This window comes from Elephantulus edwardii, unplaced genomic scaffold (genome assembly GCF_000299155.1).
Source record: "Elephantulus edwardii isolate Elephantulus edwardi_28Jun2011 unplaced genomic scaffold, EleEdw1.0 scaffold00040, whole genome shotgun sequence".
Taxonomy (NCBI): Eukaryota; Metazoa; Chordata; class Mammalia; order Macroscelidea; family Macroscelididae; genus Elephantulus; species Elephantulus edwardii.
This window is the reverse complement of record NW_006399790.1, coordinates 4,035,788-4,059,293: the sequence shown is the minus strand read 5'-3', so window position 1 is coordinate 4,059,293 and position 23,506 is coordinate 4,035,788. Positions and strand designations below refer to the sequence as shown.

General features: G+C 39.4%; 1 pseudogene; it reads right to left on the bottom strand.

Moving 5' to 3' along the window:
• Positions 1 to 23,506, bottom strand: part of LOC102853425 — a 51,538-nt pseudogene that overhangs the window by 3,392 nt on the left and 24,640 nt on the right.

Here is a 23,506-nt window from a genome sequence, read left to right as displayed (position 1 = left end):
TACCTACAATATCAGTGTATCGGTACCGATATTCCTCTTCTTTCCTTTCAATTTTATGACCAAAGACAACATTTTAGTGGCTGTTTCTTAGGTTCAGTCCATTCTTGCACTCAGAAAAAATTTTCAAGCAATTACTGCTTCCACCTTCCTGTATCATCCAATTCTCCTTATTATTTCATATCACTATCTCAAGTTTATTTTCATACTATTCTCCTTTGACTAAGCCAACATTATTTTTATTTTACTTGGTTAAAACAATCAAAATTCACTTCACTGCCCTTAGACCAGGAACTCTGGTGGCATGGTCTCTAGTGGGTTGTTGCATCACTAATCCAAAGAATGTGATTCTCTGGATGTTTGAATCCATCAATGTCTCTTAGGAAGAAGGACAGTCCATCTTCATTTTGATGGACAGCCTAAAAACACCTGATAGAGATTAACCACAAGTAAAAATTGGCTCTGCTTGATGACAGTGTGATTTGTTGCCTTACACATTTTGCTCAGGATCTATTTTGTCTGTTGTTCTAATCTTAGAATTTACCCCAATAGCTCATATATAGAAATACATAAAATACATTTTTGTCTGTGTGTCTGAATCTGTGTTTTACATGAACCATATTATTCAATGAATCATACAGTACCCTTTGTTAATGGTTTGAATATAATCATTCATATAGATAAAAAAAAACACAAAACAGCCAGTCAGTGTACGAGTTCAAGTGCATATCATATGAGACTCATATCAACCATATATACATTAACTCTGGACCCTTCCCTATCCTGAGCCAGTCTCATTGTCTCTAATACACCTAACATCATTTGTCTCAGTGTCAGTCCATCTCATTGTCAGTCTTGCTATCTTCCACCCTTCCAGTCATGATGTCCTACTCCAGGGACTTGCCACTCCTGGAAACATGCCCAAAGTATGTGAGATGGAGCATGCAGTTTTTATCCTGTAGGGCCACAAAGATTCCTGCTTGTGACAGAGACAGATCAGAAAATGGGTTGTAGAAATGTGTGCTGGGTGTGTGTAGGATGTGTAACTTTATGGGAATTGGTTTTGTGTTACAGATGTGTGATTGGCTACTGTTGGTCCGTCTTATGGAGGTCAGACACTGCCACCTCCACACCAACTGCAATCTTTTTACAAACAGGCTGTTTCTTGCTCAGCCCAAGTTAAGTGTTCCAGGTCCATGGAACTCTAGGCTTCTTGACATTACCTCTTTCTCTTGAGAACCCCATGGACACCATTGCACATAAAACAGCCAGTCAGTGCATGAGTTAAAGTGTACTGGAACAAGAGGACAGAGAACAGGGTACCTTCTTAACTGCTCCACATCTAGGTTACCTGCATTGCCAGAGTAAATGTGAAGTGTGTTCCCCCATTTCCCACCCAATATCTCCACATCAAAGGAGTGCTTGGCCCAGTGTATTCTTCTGCGGGTTCATTAGACTTCTTCCACAAGCTCCTGACCCTTCCCCTACTTCAGGCACCTTGATGTAAAATGACCTCCCATGGAGAGACTTGCAGTATCCCAAAGTCCCAAACTTCCCTGTTCAGGCATTTGTGTCTGTGGTGTAATCGGTAAGGAGTTATACTATGAAGTAAAGGCACACAATTCAAATCTACCAGCTGTTTGATAGAAGACAGATGGATAGTCTCCTCTTGGGAAATTTACAGCCTCCCAAAATCCAATGGAGGGTCAGGTAGGAGTTGGTTCAGACTCAACAGCAATGAGTTTGAGTTTTCTTGAGCTCTCTCATCAGGAAGGCCCTCTTCTGCCACCACCACCTCTTAACCCCTTCACCCCCTCCACTCTTCAGTCCTTATTAGTATTTGCTCTTCAGGCCTCTGACTCTATCTCCGTCTCTTACACACCAAACTGTTCCGAGATTCTGAGCTTCTGTGCGAAGTGCCCTGCCCTCTATTACTTAGCAAACATAGCTGTTACAGAGAAACTTCCAAAGAGCATATGCTCAATTAATACTGGTATAGGGGAAAGGCAGGAGAAAGACAGTGGACAAGATTTTGAATTTGTTATCTATTTTATCATATAGTCTTGAACAAATTTATGCATATGCTTCCTGAAAACAATTATACATTTCCATATGTGTATCTTTAGTGTTCAAAGTCAGATGTCACAGGAATCAATCCCCTTTTACCTTTTCACCCCTCCATTTAATGATCACAAGTATTTTAATGAGGGGTTCTCACATTTCCCCAAATATTTCCATTCCAATCACATTTTCTTCTTTGTCTGACAAGCATTACAACAGTGTTAAAAATGATCAACAGCGTTGCATGTATGGACCATATCATTCATAAACTTACAAAGTGAAAAAAGTTGTGGTCGAGTGGCATCTAGACAATATCCTCAATTAGTACACTCATACACATATCCTAATTACTCATGGACTACAGGAACAAAGAGACAATAGACATTCCCTCCATCTCAATTCTACTTCTACTGCTTAAAAGACTGACAGTTCTGTTCAACCACAAAGTACAGTATCTGCTAACACTTCAGTAGTTATAGGAGGAACTTGGATACATGGCCTAGGAAGCTGCTCAGGCCTCAAGATTTGTTGCCCTGGCAGCAGCTCTGGCTTGACCTCTCTCTGCCTCCTCTCTCAGTGCTTCTTCATACAGAGAACGAAAGGCACTGGGCACAGTATCATTAATCTTAGCCAAAACATCCAGGACTTTCATCTTACTGGTTTCGGCATATGCCCTCGGGCCCCACAGGAATTCATACTTTGGAGGATCACTGTTGGGTACCTGCTGATACACAACATACTTTTCCTCCACCAAATCTTTAGTGATAAGCTTCCTAGGTTCCCCAAGGATGGGATATTTCTTCCCAGGATACACCTCTAACACCTTGAGGAATTTCCAGACTTCTTCCTCAGGGGCCCTATTACCATTTATAAAGATCACACCCAGAAGAATCATCAGGAAGCCAGTCATGGGCACACCCATACGACTACTTAAAACCCCTTCACTACTCAAACTCAGCTGGCTGACCAGGTTATATGAGGTCCCGCTGGGGTTGCCTTCCTTCAACTCAAGAGCAAAGACCAGCTCCATGTACTTGGTGGCCCTTCTCATGATCTCAGAGAAGTGCTCCTGGTGCTTTTCGTTGACAATCTTGAGCAAATCTTCCTTCAAAATGGGCTTGCTTTTCTTGTAATTGTGCAGCAGGTACTGCACCAGCATGCTGGCTTTCCTGGTTAGTGGATCTTTTCTTGGGAGATCAGTGGAGGATGATGGCTGAGAGTGGCCTGGCATTTCCTCATCTTGGCTCTTGGCATCTCCATGAACAGGAGGAATGGTGATGGCTGGGATGCTCTCGAACTCCTCCATCATGGCAGCACCAGCAGAGTTCTCAGGAGTATCCTCTAAAGGAGGAGACAAAGAAGACACTTCCTCCTCCACTGCATATGCTTGAGCACCCCTGGAAATGCAGGTTTCAGCTTGGACACGCTGATTCTTCCTACGGGCAGAGAGCTTTCTCTTCCGAGAACGAGGCATGGTGATGCTCTTGACAACCCTGCAGAGAAAATCAGAGTGAAGCTGTGGTCAGTGCTTAACAGACCTACTTGTGGCTTACTGGGTCTGCCATCATTTGAGCTGCTTGGTTTTTTATAAGCAGGTCCCTCAGCTCACATCCAGGAGCATCGTATCAGTGGTTGGCAGGTTCTGAATTCCCTTTCCTTGGCTTTGAACTCATTACAGCTGAGCTAGAACCAACTCAGAACTCCCCCTCCAGCAAGTTCGATAGGCTCTAACTTACACAGATCGCCCACCTTTCTCCTGTTAAGCTGCTGCTGGATTTGAACCACCAGTGATAGGACCTTTGCGGGAACTACCTCTTCTCCCTTTCCTGCTCTTAAACCTCCCTGGAATCCAAAAGAGGGGAGTGAAGCCCACCACCCCTGACAGGGGACACCCTATGACGAAACCATTTTAAGTATATATGCTGGTCAGATTTGAGGGTTCTCACTCAATTAAGACCCTCAGTTTGACTTCAAGGAGGGACTACAATTTTATTGCGTTCTCTCAACTCTAAGCCCTGTCTTTACAGGGATCCTGGAAGAGGAACCGAGCCATTGTCCACCTGATTTCTACCCCTGGTCTTCCAGTGGCTGAAGGATTAGGATGTGCCCAATTTCAGGGCTGAAGAATTCCTGAAGCCCTCAGTGTCAGCTCTCTGACTCCTGGAAGACGACCTTATTGATGAAGGTCGACCCCTTAGACCAATGGTTCCAACTCTGCCCTCAGTTTTGGAGCCTTTAGCTTCCCACTGTACTTCTCATTACTGCTCTTTTCAGGGACGAGGATTTCCCCATTTACAGGCTTGGGCCCAGCAGCCTCAGCCTTTATCCTGGTACCCGAAAGCCAAAATAATGGCTCCAGCAGTGGTTCTTACGGTTGGCCGTTTTGGGTTTCCCACAGCTGACAGCGAGGGCAGGATGGGGCAGGATGTTCTGAGGTCTTTTCTGTCCCCAGTGTGTGGCTCAACAACGCAATCTTGATGTAATTACCTGAGCACTAGACCTTTACTGGATCAGCCTCCCTGCCGCCCAAAATGTCTGCTCCAATCGGTAATCGCCGCACATTTCCCAGGGCGGAAGTAAGTGACTAACTTCCGGCCACGCCCATTTGGACCCTACCATGACTGCCAGTAGGCTGTGTTGTGCCAGGACTCTGGCTTTTCTTGAGTTGAGGGAGTGGGTTAGGAGGTCATACTAAAGTCCCGTGGAGGCTTTTAATTGACTTCTGGGAGGGTCTGGGATGTTTTTCTCTCTGAGATGATTCAGTCAACTTCAATACAAGTTCCTCATTTCCTGTACACCCCTACTCCGAAGGAAGTGGGAGTCTTCACTTTAGTCATGCTAGACTAATGGGAGTGGAGCAGCTCTGATTGGTGAGGGTCTGAGGAACAAGGCTCTGTGGAAGCCCAGTCCTGAGGGGCGGGCCTCTGAGGAGGTCAAACCCTGAGAAATTAAAGGGGGTGCTTACATGACAGCTATGCTTTGGATTTCCTTGACTGATTGACAGTCCTTTAAAATTTCAGTAACAAATTCCTATCTTGTTATATGTGATTTCAATGATGCCTGCTATATAAATTTTTACTCCATTCCTTATATTTGATGAAAATAATTATAACAAGGGCAAGTCGTCATTCCCTAAATATTTTTTTGTTTATTATTAACACATACTGTGGAGTCATATGGCCTTATTGTCATTGTTTTTATATGCCATTGAGTTGTTTGTAACTTATGGTGACCCTATACTGAGCCAGTCTCGTTAACTCCAGCACACCTAATCCCATTGTCCAAGTTATCATGTCAATCTATCTCATCCGGTGTTTTCCTCTCCTGCACTGTTGCTCCACCATTCAAAGCATGATGTTGTTCTCTAAGAACCAGTCCCTCCTTGCCATGTGCCCAAAGTACGTGAAACAGAGCTTCAAAATTCTTGGCTCCAAGGAGAAAATTGATTTCACCCTCTCTAAGACAGACCTATTTATTCTCCTGGCAGTTCATGCTATATTCAAAACTCTTCTCTAGTATCACAACTCTTTTCAAGGCATCAATTCTTCTTCAGTAATCTTTAGACATTGTCTAGCTCTCTGATGTATGACATATAATTGTGAAGACCATGGCCTGGAGCAGGTGCACCTAATCTCTAGACTGATACAATTACAATTACTCATATTGCCTTAACTAACCCAAATGTGTGTACTGCTTTAAAGTATCCCCATGGTCATGCTGGGGTACTCTGCAGTACTGCCTTAGATTGCAAGAGTGGAGCAGTAAAACTCATTGCTTTAATAAACCCTGGGAAGACACTAATGTGGAAATACAAAGCAAAAATTTGTTCAGACTAATTCAGAGTCACTATATCAGAAGGAATTGGCTTACACAGAAGAATTTCATGAAATAACTTATGAGCAAGAGTGGTGATGAAGGAGGAAGTTCAAGTTCCTCTAAAAGAATTGCCAAAAAACAAGGCTCTAGGAGTTGGTGGCATACCAGTTGACCTATTTCAACCAACAGATGCTGCCCTGCATCTCACTGATGCTGCTCACTAAGATGTGCCAAGAAATCTGGAGGACAGCCAGCTGGCCAACTGACTGGAAGAGATCAATATTTGTTCCCATTCCAAAGAAAAGTAATCTGTCAGAGTGCAGAAATTATCAAACAGTATAATTAATATCATATGAAAGCAAGATTTTGCTCATAATTATCCAAAAACAGCTTGAAAATCACATCACCAGAGAACTGCTAGATGTGCAGTTTGGGTTTAGAAGAGGTTAGATGGATCTTGGCAAAAAGCAGAGAGTACCAGAGGAATGTCTATCTGTGCTTCATTGACTTTGCAAATTTTTTTGACTCTGAGAAGAATGGGAATCGCAGAACAGTTGATTGTGCTTATGAGTAACCTGTACTTGGACCAAGAGGCAGTCGTCAGAACAGAGCAAAGAAACTACATGGTTCAAAATCAGGAAGGGTGTCAACCAGGGATGTATTCTGTCTCCCTACCTTTTTCAATCTGTATGCAGAATAGATCATTCGAGTTGCTGGGCTGTACGAGGAGAATTGTGGCATCAGGATTGGTGGAAGATTCATCAACAGCCTGTGTTATGCACATGACACAACCTTGCTTGCTGAAATTGAGGAGGACCTGAAGCACTTGCTGAATGGGGTCAAGGACTGCAACTTTCAATACGGATTGACACTCAACATCAAGAAAACAAAGATGCCACTGGACCAATTGGCAACATCAGTATGGATGGTGTATAGATTGAGATAGTTAACAGTTTTAGTTTGCTTGGTTCCACAGTCAACACTCTTTATACCAGCAGCCAGGAAATCAAGAGACAAATTACATTGGGAGAGTCAGCTGTCAGGGACCTCTCCAGAGTACTGAAGAACAACAACATCAGGCTGGAGACTAAGGTGCACCTGATCCAGGATATAGTCTTTGCAATTGCTTGCTAAAGCTGGACAATGACTAGGGATGATAGAAAGGGAATTGATACCTTTGAGCTGTGGTCCTGGAGAAAAGTGTTGAATATACCGTGGACCGCCAGGAGAACAAGCAGGTTTGTCGTGGAGTTGGAACGGAGAGTCAAGGATTATGAAGCTTCATCTAACATACTTTAGACATGTTGCAAGGAGGGACTGGTCCTTGGAAAGGGACATCATGTTTGGGATAGTGGAGGGACAACACAGGAGAGGAAGACTCTCAATGAGATGGATTGATTCTGTGACTGGGGTGGTAGGAGTAAGTGTGTCAGAGATGATTAGATTGGAACAGGATAGAGCAGGGTTTAGGGCTCTTTTACATAGGGTTGCTATGAGTTGCAAGTGACTCGATGGCACATAACAACAACAACAACAACAACAATTCAGTTGTCTTCTTTTAGACCTTTCTGAACACCTGGGCATACCCCATGTGCACATATCCAGTTCAACACAGATATAATATCTCATAGAACATTTTCAATATTTTTTCTTTACTGCTGTTGTTGATATTTTTTCTTTCTTTTATTTTTTCCCCACAGTACATTTTTATCAGAGAAAACAGCAGCCCAAGATCAACTGACACCTTAGCATCTCCAACAGGTAAGACTTTAAATGTGCAAAAATACTAAAATAATGTTGACATGTATTTGAATCCCAGCATGGCAGAAACAAACTCAGTTGCTCAACTTCAAATTGAAAGTTTCATTGTTTGATCCATTCTCGGGTACCTTGGTAGAAAGGCCTAGGGATCTGCTTTTCAAAGATCACCTTCCTTGAAATCTATGGAGTAGTTCTGCTCTGCAAACATAGAATGAAATTTTTCTGGTTTGTTGTGTTGTTGTTTTGTTGGACTTCTCTGAGTGGAAACTGATTCGAAGGTACCTAAAAATATTGTCACCATTATTCACTCTTTCTTTTCATTTTACTTTTCACTGGTTTATTTTGATATTCAGAAAGATACAGCTTGAACTAAGACAGCATGGACATCTTTTCAATATTCCCTTCCACAGTAATAAATATTGTATATTCTCTATCTCATGCTTGGTGACATAGTGATAAACCTGTCAGACTGCTAACCTTTTCAGTCTGCGTACAACATATCATTTGAGAGGCTAGATTTCATGAGGAGAATGTGGCATCACGATTGGTGGAAGATTCATCAATCTTCGTTATGCAGATGACACAACTTTGCTTGCTGAAACTGAGAAGGACACGAGCCATTTGTTGCCTGGTCAGTGACTGTAGTCTTCCATATGTATTGAAGCTCTGTTGTTGTTGCTGTTATGTGCCGCTGAGTCGCAAAATTGAAGCTCTGCATTAAGAAAACAAAGGTTCTCACCACTAGGCCATTTGACAGGTTCATGATAGACAGAGAAAAGATTGAGATTGTTAATAGCTTTAGCTTGCTTGATTCCATAAGCAACACTCTTGGCACCAGCAGCCAGGAAATCAAAAGAGTAAATTGCATTAGGAAAGTCTGTGTTTATGGGCCTCTCTAGAGTACTGAAGATTAACAGTATTAGTCTAGAATAATTAAGATGTGCCTCATCCTGACCAAGGGCTTTTCAATTACTTTCTCTGCTTCCTAGAGCTGGACAATAACCAATGATGATAGAAGAAAGATTGATGTCCTTCTACTGTGGTGGTGGATAAGAGTATTGAACATATCATGGTCTGCCAGGAGAAGAAACAGGTCTCTCATGGAGAGGGTCAAAGCAGGCTACATCTTGGAGGCAAGGATTTTGAAGCTCCATCTCACATACTTTCAGCACGTGGCCAGGAGGGACCAGACCTTGTAGTGGAACATCATGGTTGAAATGATGGAAGGACAGTGTAGGAGATGAAGACCCAGAATGAGATGGATTGACTCAGTGACTGGTAAAATTCTATTGGCAACATTGAGTTTGGCTCAGGATAGAGCAGATTTCAGAGCTTATGTACATAGGGTTTCTATGAGTCACAGACGACTCGATAGTAGATAACAACATACTACTACAACATTTTGGATTGTCTTCAGGAAGATTTTATTGTGTGTGTTCTTTCTGATATTGTTCTGTAATTCATCCATTCTCTATGATCACTTTTATTTTTATGGATCTCTTCCTATTGTTTGGTCAGGTGGCTTTCTTACAAACTTCTTTCCATTTACTGTCAGTGCTGCATCTGTTTGTTGAAACATTTCAGTTTTTCACTTGTTAATCCCTGGGGCCTTGTTTTTCACTGCAGTTTGGACTTTTTTTTGACTGCTGTTGGTACTTGATCACATAGTACCTCTTAAAATGCTTAACATTAACTAATCCTTTTTAATCAGTGGTCTCTTTATTCTTCCTATCTTCTTTTGGTGCTTTTGCATCATTCAATATTTTGTTTATACTTCAATAATTGTAATTTGAGGCTTACTTCTTTTAAAATGAGAATTCTTATGCATAGTCTTCCATTTTCATTTTCTTAGTGTTACATATTATATAATACAATGCCTTATCTTTGGAGCTGCCCTTTGACTTCTTCTGTTTAGGTCTTTTTTAGTTCATCATTTCTTCCATTTATTATAGCTTCTGTATATTATATTCCAAAACAAGCATCTGAGTTTCTTCTGTCATACATTTTGATCTTTTTTCTGTCTTTTTTATTTTAAAAAGATTTTTCTTGGTTTTCATATAATAATTCCTTTACATTATGCTTCATTCATATACATTGTGTTTTATATAATCTTTCATTTACAATGTGTTTCATGTGATTATTCATATACATTATCGTTTGTGTTATTTTTCTTTTTTTAACTTTAAAAACAATTATTTGATATTGACTTATTTTCCTGTCTTCCCCCCACCCCGTGACCTTTTGAATTCTATTTCATGTTTGACAATGTCCAGTTTCCCTAGATTCAAACTTCGTGTGTTTCTACATCCTCATTTAATTGATGTTGGCAGGCAGTTGTTCTTCATTTGAATCATGCCACATCAGTAAGTATGGATCCTGAATACTTTACCTCAGCTACATCATTAAGTTCAACTCTGCTTATTTTCAAGAAATTGTTCTTCCCCAGCTATAATTTGAGTGCCTTCCCACCTGAACAGCTCGTCTTCTAGCACTATTTTAGATAGGGTCCTGCTGCTGCTATTCCTAAGTTTTCACTGGTGTCCCCTCCCCTCTCCCCCTGAAGTAAATTGCCAATTCTACTTTCCAGTCCATCTTACCCTGGAAACCTCTCTGAAAGTTATCCGCCATAGATGCATGTTCAGTGCATCAAATCTTTTTTGAGATGATTTCTAAATTCAAGTGAGACATTTTGAGGGTTGCACTTTGGCTTTTTTAAACTTGTGTAATTTTCTTCATCTGAAATTTGCATATAAGCAGTTGATGGTCTCCTCCATAGTTTCTCCTTAACCTTATTCTGACTGTTGACATTGAGGTTTTCCACCTTCTTTCCACAAATGTGATAGATTTGTTTCCTGTTTATTCCCTGTGGGGAGGTCCATGTGCACGTTGTTGTTATTGTTTGTAGGTGCTGTCAAGTCATGTCTAACTCCTACCATCCCTATACACAACAGATCCAAACATTCCCCATCCTACACATTCTTGTCTTTCCAAACACATTTGAGCCATTTTCTTCCTCTCCTTCACTGCCCTTACTAAGCATGATGCCCCTTTTTAAGGAATAGCATCTCCTAACAATATGTCCAAAAATGTGATACCTGCAAATGAAGGTCTTTTACTGGCTCAAAGCTTTGTTCCATCCACATCATTTATTGTTGCTGATGCTGATTTCCGTTGAGTCAAGCATGACTCATAGCGACTCTATGAACGAAAGACCTTTCCATAACTATTGTTGGTTCTCCAAGTTCATAGAGTTTCCATTGACGTGTAGTTTAGGAAGTGCATGCCATTCCTGCTTCCAAAACTGTTTTACAACTGGGAGCTCCTCCAAACACTGTCCAACATGGGAAACCATTATGGTATTTGATACCCCAATGGCACAAAATTCAGCATCACAGCAAATCTATGTTACTTCATACAGCACATTGACAAAGAATGATGTACAAAGTGGAAGACTCCTCCATATATAACAACACTAGTTTCATTTAGCAGTAGTTAAGTGTTACCAAGTCAAGTAAGACTCATAGCGACCCTTGCACAAAAGACCTGAACTCTGTTCTATAACTAACATCATTTCTGTACATTTAAGAGTTTATAGATTTTCCAGAGGCATCTAGTTTAGGAAGTAGATGCCACTCCTGCTTCACAACCTGAATCAATCTGTAAGCTCCTCTAAACATTGTACATGATGGGTGACTGTTATGGTATTTGACATGACTATGGCACAGTGTTCTGTATCACAGCAACTCCAAGGTATTCAGTATAGGAACTAGACAAACGATTGCTGTATCACCTAAAGAATATTAATTCTAAAATTAATAAATTTGGCCTGAGGGCCATACAGAATTTTATTTTTTGAATTTTTATTATGTTATTTTTATGCGTACCGTCAAATCAGATCTGACAGGTACAGGAGGAGATTGCCCCCTCCTTTTCCAGCAGAGCATCTGGTGTAAATTTTATTATTTTGTGTGTACAATCCAATTAAAGACACACCCTTAAGCAGGCCTCCATCATTGGTCAAAAGTTCAACTGACACCTGCTTTTTTTTTTTGCGGGGGTGGGGGCGGAGAAGAACAGTAACACACATCAAACACAACCCCCAAAACTTCCCTTACATGACTGCCATCAGACACTAGGAGCCAACTCATAGGGTGGACTCTCCTTAGATAGACTCTATATTGAGGAGGCAACTTATCCCCAGTAGTATTCTGGGTGCCTTCCAATCTGAGGGCCTTGTCTGAGTAATACTTAGTAATGTTCCATGGCTATTCATAGTGTTTTAAAGGGCTTATTATTTCTGAAATGAGTGTCCAGGCCTACTTGCTAGTGTGTCTTAGTCTAGAAATTCCACTTAAACCTGTCCACCATGGGTGACCCTTGCTGGTATCTGAAATACTAGTGCTATAGCTTCCATCTTCAAAGCAGCATATAAGTTACCACAGTAGGGGAAAAACAAAATTAAAGCAAACACAGAAAGAAAAAATCAAAGAGGCAAAAAGCTGACAGATGGGTGGTGATCTACTAGCATGATTTCCCATTGACAGTCAACAAAATGTCCTTTTTGTTCCTTATTGTTGTTATGTACCATTGATTTTGAACAGACTCATAGGTGACCCTTTAGTGGATTTTCAGGGGCATAAATCACATGAGAGGAAAGTTTCTCCCACAGAACAGCTAGTGGATTCTGCCTGCTTGCTTTTGGGTTGGTAATATAACTCCTTGCCACTAGGCTACCAGAGTTCCCTAAATTATAGTGCTGCTGATGTTAGGTGCTGTTGAGTCATGTGTAACTCACAGTAACCCTATGAACAACAAATCTGAACCCTGTCCTATCCTGTACCATCCTCACAATCTGTGCCACACTGGAGCCCATTGCTATAGTCACTCTGTCAATGAGATTGTCAAACCTGGTTGAGAATCTTCCTCTTCTTTCTCGTCCCTCCACTTTTCTAAGCATGTTGTCTCTCCCTATGTAAGGAATAGCCTCTCCTACCAACTTTGCCAAAGCATGTGAGATGAAGCTTCACCATCTTTGCCTTCAAGGATCATCTGACTATGCTTTCTCCAGGACATATTTGGATTTTTTTTAAAAGTCCATTCACTACTCTTCTCTGACACCACAGTTCAAAGACATCAGTGCTTCTATTGTCCTTATTCATTGCCAAGCTCTCAGCGACATAGCAACGGATTGAAAAGACCATATCCTGAATTAGATACACTTAACTCCTCAAACTCACCTCATTGTTCCCCAGTAATTTGGAGAGGGCCTTGTCTGCAGACTTTCCTGGTGCAATACATCTCCTGATCTTCTGATTGCTAATCCCAAGTGTATTGCTTGTGGATCCAAGTAAGATCTTTTCTCTATCATGATATGACTTATCAGTGCAGTGGTGAGAATTTTTCTTTTCCTGATACTGAGATGCAACCCATATTGAAGGCTATAGTGTTTGATCTTCTGTAGCAAATGCTTCAAATCCTTCTACTTTCAGCAATCAATATTGTGTCAACTGCATATAAAAGCTTATTTATGAACATTCTTATCTTAATGCCACATTCTTTTTCATAGAGTCCAGCTTCTTGAATAATTTGCTAAACATAGATAGAGATTGAATCAGTATGAAGGATCAAGAAAGCGTAGCCTATTCTTCATTTGTTGTTGTTGTTGTTGTTGCATGCTGTCAAGTCAGGACTGACCCATAGTTGACCTGCCAGTGGGCTTTCAAGGCATTTAATTGTATGAGAGCAAATTGCTCATCCTTCTCGCACAGAGCAGCTAATGGATTCAAACCAAGTGCTTTTGAGATTGCAGTGCAGCTTCTTACCATTAACTAGGCCATAAGTGGCTATTCTTTGGAAAAGGATATCAAGCTTGGAAGGGGTGAGGGTCAACAAAATAGAGGAAAAAAACTCATTGAGATGGATTGACATGGTGACTGCAGCAATGGATTCTAGGGTATCAGAGATGATAAGGATGACAGGATAGGATAGGATTCAAGTTGTTCATAGGGTCACTGTGAGTTGTACTTGTTCGATGATACCTAACCACAAACAACAACAACAAATTTTTCATTTACTTTTGTGCTATAGTGGATCTGCTATAAATTTCTTTAGGTTTTGAATTGATTTATGGGGTGTTGTGGATTTGTTTGTTTGTTTGTTTGTTTGTTTGTTTTTGTATGTGAGGGAAACTGACCTGAGTATTCTTTTCTTAGGTTATCTTTTTCTGGTCTTTGCATCAAGGAAAGCTAGTATGTTAAATTGGTTGAGTAATTTTCCATTATTTTTGTGGTTTAGAAACATTTACTTAGCATGATGTTTCATTTTCCCCTGGCTATTTAATATACTGGGCCTTGGAATATTTTAAGGGTTACTGGGTTAGTAACAAAGTCTCCATTTATATTTTTTTTCTGTTTCTTTATATACCTGTACAGACATTTTCCATTTTGTTAAAACTTCTTTCTTCCATTTCAAATTTAGAGCTTTCCAAATTTAAAGGCATACTTTTATCATTTACGAGCATATACAACAGTGCATGTAGTGGAGAAATAAACCCAATATACCTGAGACTTGGCATAAATAATTATCAATAATTATAAGTAATTACTGTTCATATAAAGTTTTACTTGTTTAGTTGTTTATTGGCATGCACATACTAAAAGGACATACTGCACTTCTATTAGGAGATGATACATAATGTCTGGTATTTCCCTTTGTAGTGACATTGACAGTCATTGAGGATAATTGCCTTTACCCATTAAACCATTAGGGATTGCACAATCGTAATTCTGTAATTCTATCATTCTTTTGAGTTTATTAGGTAAAACAATTCTGTAGATAAAACCTTTACTGGTCTTCCATTTGTAAGCATGATGTAATGGTAAAACTTAGCGTGTTCTTTTATAATCTTTAAGTAATCTGCTGCTATGTTTTGTTTGTCCAATTATTTTTATATAATGTCATTTATTTCTATTTCTTGCCCTTGTAATTGAAGATGCTTATAAAACTGTTCTATAAATCTTTCTGAAGTACTAGCTTTCATCAGATACTGCCATCTCCTAAGTCATCATGTCTGCACTGATCTTCATTATTTTTGACCTTCTAATTCTTTATATTTAACATGCTATTCTTTTTCTAGTCTTGAGTCATTTGGATGTTTAAAATATTCCTTATGGTAAATCTATTTAAGCCTATATTTCTAAGTACTATTTGTTCTATTTCCCACAGGTAATACTACAGAACTTTATGTGTAGTGCTTAGTATTTTTACAATCTATATAACTTTATGAAATTTACAGACTTTGGATTTTCATTCATTGCTGCACGTTTTCCTCCCTGCCCAGCCCTCCCCCAGTTCACTTTTCACTTTGAAAAGAAAAAAAATATTTTCATTGTTATAAAATCAGCCCCTCCCCCCAATCCACTTTACTATGCAGCTCTTATTCTGGACTCTTGTTATGAAAAGAGTACCTAATCGTATATTCCTTTTAAACAGTTCTTCCCCTCATCTGTTTCAATGCAGTATATTTAGTTATCCTCTCTTAGGTTCCCCCAAACCTCCATGTCAGTCCCATTTTACAACAGTGGCACTATGCAGAATTTGTCCCTTTGTGAATGAGATACTTCACTCAATATAATGCCCTTCCAGGTCACCCATTTTATGTAGTATTTAACGAGTTCCTTGTTTTTCAATGCAGCATCATATTCCATTGTGTAAATATACCAGCGCTTCTCTATCCATTTGTTTGTTGATGGGCATTTGGGTTGTTTCCATCTTTTTGCTATTGTGAACAAAGGCAGCAATAAACATGAATGTGCATATATCTGCTTGAGTGGCAGTTCTGGTTTCTTTAGGGCATATTGCCCATAGTGGAATTCTATTTCCAACTTTTTGAGAAAGCACCATACTGCCTTCCATTGTGGTTGCATCATTTTATACTGACACCAACAGTGAATAAGGGTTCCAGTTTCTTCACAACCTCACCAGCATTTGTTGTTTGCTTCTCTGTTGAATTTTACTATTCTTACTGGAGTGAGATGATATCTCATAGTTGTTTTGATTTGCATCTCTATTAGAGCTAGGGACTTTGAACACTTCATGTGTGTATTCACTATCTGAATGTCTTCTTTGATGTTCATATTATTTGGTCTGTTTGTATCCTGTGCCCATTTTGCAATTGGTTTGTTTACCTTTATCTTGTTGTGGTGTTCTAGTAGTCTATAAATTCTAGATATAACTTCCTTATCAGACATATTTTTTCCAGTCTGTGGCTTCCCTTTTCACCCTGTTGGAGAAGTTTTTGGATGTGCATAGGGATGTCAGGCTGGAGACTAAGGTGCGCCTGATCAGGCTGTAGTATTAGCAATTATGTGCTATGCATCAGAGAGTTGGACAGTGAATAGGGATGATAGAAAGATAATTGATGCCTTTGAGCTGTGGTGCTGGAGAAGAGTGTTGAATATACCATGGACTGCTAGGAGAACAAACAGGTTTGTCCTGGAGAGGGTGAAGTCGGAATGCTCCTTGGAGTCAAGAATTCTGAAGCTTCGTCCAACATACTTTGGGCATGTTGCAAGGAGGCCCTGGTCCTTCGGGAGGGACATCATGTTTGGGAGAGTGGAGGGACGGTGCAGGAGAGGAAGACTCTCGATGAGATGGATTGATTCTGTGACTGGGGTGGTGGGAATAAGTGTGTTTGAGACGGCAAACTTGGCACAGGATAGAATAGTGTTTAGGGGTCTTGTACATAGGGTCACTATGAGTCACAAGTGACTCGATGGCACATAACAACAAGAGGGATTTTAATCTTAGAGGGTCGCATTAATCTATTTTATCCTCTCCTTGTTGTAGGTTTTTCAGGATACTTGGAAGACTGTTCATGTTGTGGATTGTTGTTATTGTTAAGTGCCGTCAAGTCTTAGGGGATTCATAGCGACCCTATGAATGAAAGTCTTTGACACTTGCATGACTTTCATCCTTTCTTCAGGTTCATAGGGTTTCTGGGGACAAGTTATTTCGAAAGTGGACGCCACTCCTGCTTCCAAGCTTGTTTTAACCGGGAATCTCCTCCAAACACCATCCACCATGAGTGACCATTATCACATTTAACATGTCAGTGTCACAGTGTTCAGCTTCACAGTGACCACAAGTTACCTCTATACAGAAAGTGGAAGTGGGACACACCAGGGCTGTACTACCTAGAAGAATATTTCACCAAAAAAATTAAAGACAGGCCTTAGGGCCATGGATTAGAGTTGTGGATTAGGGTTTCTGAAATTCTTCCAAGCTTTTCTCTGATTAAATTCATAGTCCTTGGCTTGAGTCCTAGATCCTTGATCTGCTTTGAATTGTTTTTTGGTGCATAGTATGAGGTGTGGATCTTGTTTAAGTTTTCTGCAGATAGTTTTCCAGTTTTGCCAACACCATTTGTTAAAAGGGCTGTCATTTCCCCACTTAACTGATTTCACCTCCTTGTCAAAAATCAGTTGACTGTAGGTAGATAGGCTGATTTCTGGGGTCTCAATTCTATTCCATTGATCTATGTGTCTATCATTGTACCAGTACCATACTGTATTGACCACCATGGCAGTGTAGTAGGATTTGAAGTTGGAAAGTGAGATGCCTCCTACCTTGTTTCTCTTTTTAAGGAGTGCTGTGCTTATTTGGGGCCTCTTTCTATTCCAAATGAAGTTGGAGATTGCTTTTTCCATCTAATTGATGAATAGAATTGGTATTTGAATTGAAATTGCATTGAATGTGGAATTGCCTTTGATAGTATTACAATTTTCACAATATTGGGTCTTCCTTTCTAAGAGCAAGATACATTCTCCTTCCATTTCTCCAGGTCTCTTTGTTTCTTGTAGTAATGCTCTGTAATTATCTTTGAATAGATCTTTTGTGTTTCTGGTTAATTTCGTTCCAAGTATTTAATCTTGTGATTAACTATTATGAAAGGTATTGTTTTTCTGAGCTCCAGTTCTGTATTCTCTTTGTCACTGTAGATAAATTAAAATGATTTTTGTATGCTGATCTTATATCCTGACACTTTGCTGAATTGGTCAATTATGTCCAGTAGTTTTCTTGCTGAGTCTTTAGGGTTTTCTAAGTATACTATCATATCATCTGCATATGGAGATAATTTTACCTCCTCTTTTCCAATTTAGATACCTCTTTTTTCCTTCTCTTGTTGCTGTCGTTAAGACTTCTAATACAGTATTGAATAGGATAGGTAATAGTGGACATCCTTTCCTAGTTCCTGTTCTCACCGGGAATGCCTTTAATCTCTCTCCATTGAGAACAATGGTGGTTCTTGGGTTTGCATATATACTTTTTACTATGTTGAGGAAATTCTCCTCTAATCCTATTTTATTGAGTATTTTAATCAGTAAAGTGTGTTGGATTTTGTCAAAGTCCTTTTCTGCATCAATTGATAGGACCATGTGGTTCTTGTTCTTTGCTTTCTTAATGGTGTGAATTATATTGATTGTTATGTTGAACCTTCCTTGCATATCTTGGTGAATTATTTTTTGATATTTTATTCAGGATTTTTGCATGTGTGGTCATTAGAGATATTGGCCTATAGTTTTCTATTTTGGTGATTTCTTTACCAGGCTTTGGTATCAAGGATACGTTTGCTTCATAGACTGAATCTGGGAAAATTCTATCTTTTTCTGTTTTCTGAAATAGTTTATGTAGAATTGGTGACAGTTCTTCTCTTAATGTTTGATAAAATTTACTTGTAAAACCATCTGGTCCAGGACTTTTTTTGGCTGGAAGTTGTTTTATTATCTTTTCAATTTCTTCTTTTATATTGGATCTGTTCAGGTGTTCAGTTTCAGTTTGGGTAGGTTGTGCTTTTCTAAATATTTGTCTATTTCCTTTAGGTTTTCATATTTATTTCAGTATAGTTTTTCATAATATTCCATTGTTAGCCCTTTTTTTTAGTTGGTTCTGTTGTGACATTGCATTTGTGTCTTTTCCTTTGCTAGTTTTGCTAGTGGTTTGTCAATTTTATTGACCTTTCAAAGAACCAACTCCTAGTTTTATTCATAGTTTCAACTGTTTTTCTGTTTTCTATTTAATTTCTTTCTTCCCTAACTTTAATAATTTCAGTATTTTTAGAGGGTATTAGGTTTTCTTGCTGTTCTTTATTTTTTTTTATTTTTTTAAATTAATCTAAATGAAAGTTTACAGAGACTTAGGATTTCCAGTCATTCATTGTTGCACTTTTCTCCCTGCCCACCCCCTCCTGCTTCTTGCTGTTCTTTTACAATTTGTTGGAGATGTTTGGTTAGAGAGTCAATGGTCATTTTTTCCCCTATCTTTTTATGCATTTGCCTATTGCTATATATTGACCTCTGATTACTGCTTTGGATATTTCCCAGAGCTTTTTGTAGATGGTGTTTTCATCGTCATCTGTTTCAAGAAAGTTTTTTATTTGGTTTTTAATTTCTTCTTGTACCCACTGATATTCATGCAAGATGTTGTTCAGCTTCCAAATGTATGGGGGGTTTTTCTCCTTTATTCTCTTGTTATTAATTTCTAATTTTGTAGCATTGTGGTTAGAGAAGATGCTTTGTATTATTTCTATGTTTTTAAATTTATTGATGCTTGCCTTGTGGCCTAAAATATGATGTATTCTTGAGAACGGTCCATGCACATTGGAGAAGGTATACTGTGGGGTTTTTTGGTGCATTAGCCCGTCTATAAGATCAGGTTGGTTTATTTTTTGTTTAATTTTTCAGCATCTTTGTTGAGTTTCTTTCTTGTAGTTCTGTCTTTTCTTGAGAGTAGTGTTTTGAAGTCTCCCAGTACTATAGTGATGTTGTCTATTTCCTTTTCCAGTTTTGTTAATGTGTGTTTTATAGTGTTTTATAGTGGCTTCTAGTGTTTAGTCAAAGACTAAGCCGGATGTTGCTATGAAAGTATTGACATGTGATTGCCTGCCATAATGTAGTTAGTCCACATGTAATTTACTGAAGGCTTTGGGAGCAGACAAGCCCCTTGAAGAAGAAATTGCATCTTAAGGCTATACATATCTTGATGGAGCTTCAAGCTTTCTAGGTAGCCTATAGATTTTTAAGTTGCCAATCCCTTCTTTTATGAAACTTATCTTCTTAGGTGCTTCCGAGTTCAGTATGTAGGTTTCTCTCAGTTAGAGAGCATCTTACCCATTCATTGATCCTTCATGATTTACTAGCCCTTTGCTGCTTTTATGAAAGTAGGCTTGATATATAAAACACTTTATAATTCATTTCCATCCTTTGTTGTTATTGTTGAGTGTCGTCAAGTTGCATATGATTCATAGCTGCCCTATGCACAACAGGTCTAAAACCTGTCTTATCCTGTGCCATCTTCATCATCTCTGACACATTTGAGACCATTGCTATAGTCACCATGTCATTCCATCTCATTGTGAATCTTCCTCTTTCTCACTGACGACCTACCTTTCTAAATATGATATCCTTTTCCAAGTAATAGCCTCTCTAAACAACATGACTGAGGTATGAACACTCTGGTTGTACCTTCTTCAAGAAATGTGTTCTTTTGTCATTCCATGGGATAATCAATTCTCTTCTCCAACCTCAAATTAAAAAATACCAATTCTTCTTGTCATCCATAATCATTGTCCAGATCTCAGATGCGTAACAAGTGATTGAAAATTCATGGCCTTACTCAGGCACACCTTAGTCATCAAACTGACATCATTGCTTTTCAGTATTTTAGAGAGGACCTTTACACTGGACCTGATATCTGCCTGCTTGTACCAAGGATGTTGATTGTTGATCCTAGTAAGATTAAACCATTAACAGTTTCAATCCTTTCTTCATCTATCATGATGTTTCTTATTGGCCCAGGCAGTAAGGGCTTTTGTTTTCTTCATGTTGAAGTGAAATCCATATTGAAAGCCTTGATCTTCTGCAGCAAGTGTTTCAAATCCTCTTCACTTTAAGCAAGCAAGGTTGTGTCATCTGTATAAGGCAGGTTGTTGGTAAGTCTTTTTGTGATCCTGATGCCACATTCCCCTTAACAGAGTCCAGCTTCTTAAATGATTAGCTTAGCATACTGGTTTAATAGGTATGGAGAAAGGATACAACCTTGAAGCACATCCTTCCTGATTTAAGTCATGCAGTTCTCTTGTTCCATTCACACAACAGCTTTTTCGTCTGTTTTAGTACGAGCTCTTTTGGTATGAGCACAATTAAGTGTTCTGGGATTAACATTCTTCTCAATGTTAGCCAAAATGCGTTGCGATCCACACAGTCAAATGCCTTCGCTTAGTCATATAGATAGTCCTTTTTCTGAAGAAAACTCAAATTAGGGAAGAGATGATAGGATGGCCAAGCCAGACTATTATTACACTTTTAGCAGCAGCTACATAGTTTTGAGATAGTCCAATTAAAGACAATAAGAAGCACTAGTGGTACAATAGCTGCTAATTCAAACCCTCAGTGGTTCTGTAGGAGAAAGGACCTGGCTAATTAATTCTGTGTAGCTTACAGACTAAGAAACCCAGTGGGGCAGTTCTACTCTGTCCTGTAGGGTTGCTGGGAGCTCCAGTTGACTTGATGGAAGACAACCCCAACAATAGCAAATAAAGAAAAATAAGAAAATAGAACTCCTATGTTTGTATTCTGGTGGTTTAGTGGCAAGAAGCTGCACTGCAATCCCATAGGCATATGGTTCATTCCACCAGGTGTTCCCTGGAAGAAGGATGGGTAGTCTCTTCCTATATGATTAACTGTCTCTAAAAACCTGCTGGAGGGTAAACTATGGGTCAGTTCTGACTTGATGGTATACAACAACATGTTTGTTTTTTAGTGGATTCAAACTATGCAGTGAAGCCTATACATAGACCATAAAGTTATTGTCCAAACAGAATAAGGGAATGGAACAGTGCATGGTTTAAAATAATGAGTCTAGTTGAAACCCGCCAGCTATTCCATGGTTGAAAGATGAGACTATCTACTCCAGTTAAGATTTACACTATGAGATACTCAGTGGGTTTCAGAATCCACTTGATGGCAGTGGTGTGGGGTGGCTTTTTTCCTAAGTTATAGATAGTCTGGAAACCTAGAAAATACATAATTACTGCAAGAAGTCAGGAATTTAGAAAAGGGATTATAAAAGACTCTGGGCAATGTAGACATTGCAAGCAAAAGGAAATTAGGAAAGCCTAGAAGGTTAGGAAATAATTGAAAAAATGCTGAAAAGAGGCATTTTTAGGCATCTCAGATGTGGGAACCAGTATAATAGTGCTACATTTTATGCAGTTTCAGGAAGAATTTTCCCACTTGCTGTCTAATGATAGATAAATACAGGTTGTTGGTAACACATGAGCTTTCTACTTATACTCTCTCCTGAACAGTCCCTATGTGGAGTGCGATTTTCTGATTGATTAGCATATTTTCTTGCTTTTTGGTGATTCTCATGTAAACCCACTGGAGCTCATTTAATTTGAAATGTGTTGTTGTAGTAAGTTGCCATCAAGTCGATTCCAACTCACTGAAGCCCCATGTGTGCAGAGTAAAAATGCTCCATTGGGTTTTCAAGGTGGAAGCAGATCTGGAGACCTTTATTTTGTGGCTCCTCTGGGTGGTTTAGAATCACCTACCTTTTGGTCTTTAACCATTTCTAGTACCCAGGGACTCCTAATTTGAAATGTACAACCAATAAAACTAGCGTACCAAAAGAATGAACTGCATCCTCTGTGAGAGCTCATTTAGAAGGAATAAAACTGGTTGTAAAAGAATAAAAACAAAAAAAGAGATAATTAAAAAATAAGAGAGCAGTCACCTTGTAATATTCCCATAGCCTTAGGGATGATGGAAAGTAAATGTTAGATAGATAGTTGACTGCTATATAAATTTGTACAAGATCTTAAGGAAGTAAATAAATTGGTTGTTGCATTAACCCTGTGAGTGAATAATTTCTTTTACAATGACTAGTACAAGACTAGTTCCTTTAAGGTAAAGGTTAACAACATTAATTGTCCCAGTTGCTATACCTTGCCATCATTTGCCATTAATTACTTTTCTTCTCTTTGTATTATGCGATTCCCTAGGAGATCTCATAGAAATAAACAAACAAAAAAAAATAAGGGAAATGGCTCACGTAAATGTGGATGATGTAAGCTGAAGTGTGTGGTTGTAGAGACACATGATGTTGTTCTGGATAAGTGCCGTCGACTCGTAGACTACTCATAGTGACCCTATGAACGAAAGACCTGAACGCTTGTATAACTTTCTTTGTTTCTCCAAGTTCATAGGGTTTCCAGAGGCACGCTATTTCAGACGTGGATGCCACTCCTGCTTCCAAGCTTGTTTTAATCGGGGGGCTCCACCAAACATTGTCCACCATGGGTAACCATTGCGTTTGACAAATCAGTGTCATGGTGTTTAGCATCACAGCCACCCTGAGTTACATCTCTGTAGCAAATGGACAGACAAGTGATGTACCAGTTAGAAGAATGTTTAACCAAAAACCAAAAATGTTTAACCCTGAGGGCCACATATTAAAATCACCCACCTTTGGCTTGGTAGCATCACTTTCTGTCCACTAGGCCCACTGAGTTCGCTCTATATTGTTGTTAACTGCCGTCGAGTCGTAGACAACTCATGGCAACTCTTTGAATGAAAGACCTGAATACTTGTATAACTTTCTTTGTTTCTCCAAGTTCATAGGGTTTCCTGTTGTTGTTGTTGTTATGTGCCGTCGAGTCGTTTGCGACTCATAGCGAACCTATGTACAACAGCCCTAAACCCTGCTCTATCCTGTGCCATTTCATTGCCTCTGACACACCCATCCCGATTACCCCAGTCACTGAATCAATCCACCTCATAGAGGGCCTTCCCCTCCTGCGCTGTCCCTCCAC